Genomic DNA, 530 nt, shown 5'->3' on the forward strand with positions numbered 1-530 from the left:
TCAGCACAATTTGTTTGTTTGTTTGTTTTCTAGAGGGAGCATGTGCTCACTGGAGAGAGACAGAGACACAAAGTGAGAAAGTGCCTCTCATGGTCACGTCACAATCGTTTCTCCTCTGTTCTCTTTTGGCGATTTTAGGTATGTACAAATACACACCTGGAATATTTTTCAAGCTGCTGGGTCTCGGACTCAAACTGCATTCAGCTATGTATGCCAGGCACTTTAGCTACCACACAACTGGCTTGCTACCTGAGCATAATTTTAAAAAAAATAATTCTATTGTCAGCCAGCCAGGTGGCATGATGGTTAAGGCAATTGGATTCCATATAGCCGACTTCACAGTTTGAGTCTTTGACCTAATGTTTGACAAACACACCAGGTGCATGTGTGTACCTGCCCCAAATCCCAAGACAAGAATGGAGAAGGGACTGTGATGTGGTCATCCCCTCTGGTGGGTGTTTTCTCATTTTCTTTCTCTCTCTTTCCTTCTGTCTCTCTCTGGCAAGTGCATGTGTCGTATAGCAAACTAA

General features: G+C 43.6%; 1 protein-coding gene across 1 annotated transcript in view; it reads left to right on the forward strand.

Moving 5' to 3' along the window:
* Positions 1–530, forward strand: part of COL4A5 (collagen type IV alpha 5 chain) — a 229320-nt gene that overhangs the window by 134276 nt on the left and 94514 nt on the right. The gene's annotated exons all lie outside the window — the stretch shown is intronic.

Source organism: Tupaia chinensis, unplaced genomic scaffold (genome assembly GCF_000334495.1).
Source record: "Tupaia chinensis unplaced genomic scaffold, TupChi_1.0 Scaffold000082_1, whole genome shotgun sequence".
Classification (NCBI taxonomy): domain Eukaryota; kingdom Metazoa; phylum Chordata; class Mammalia; order Scandentia; family Tupaiidae; genus Tupaia; species Tupaia belangeri.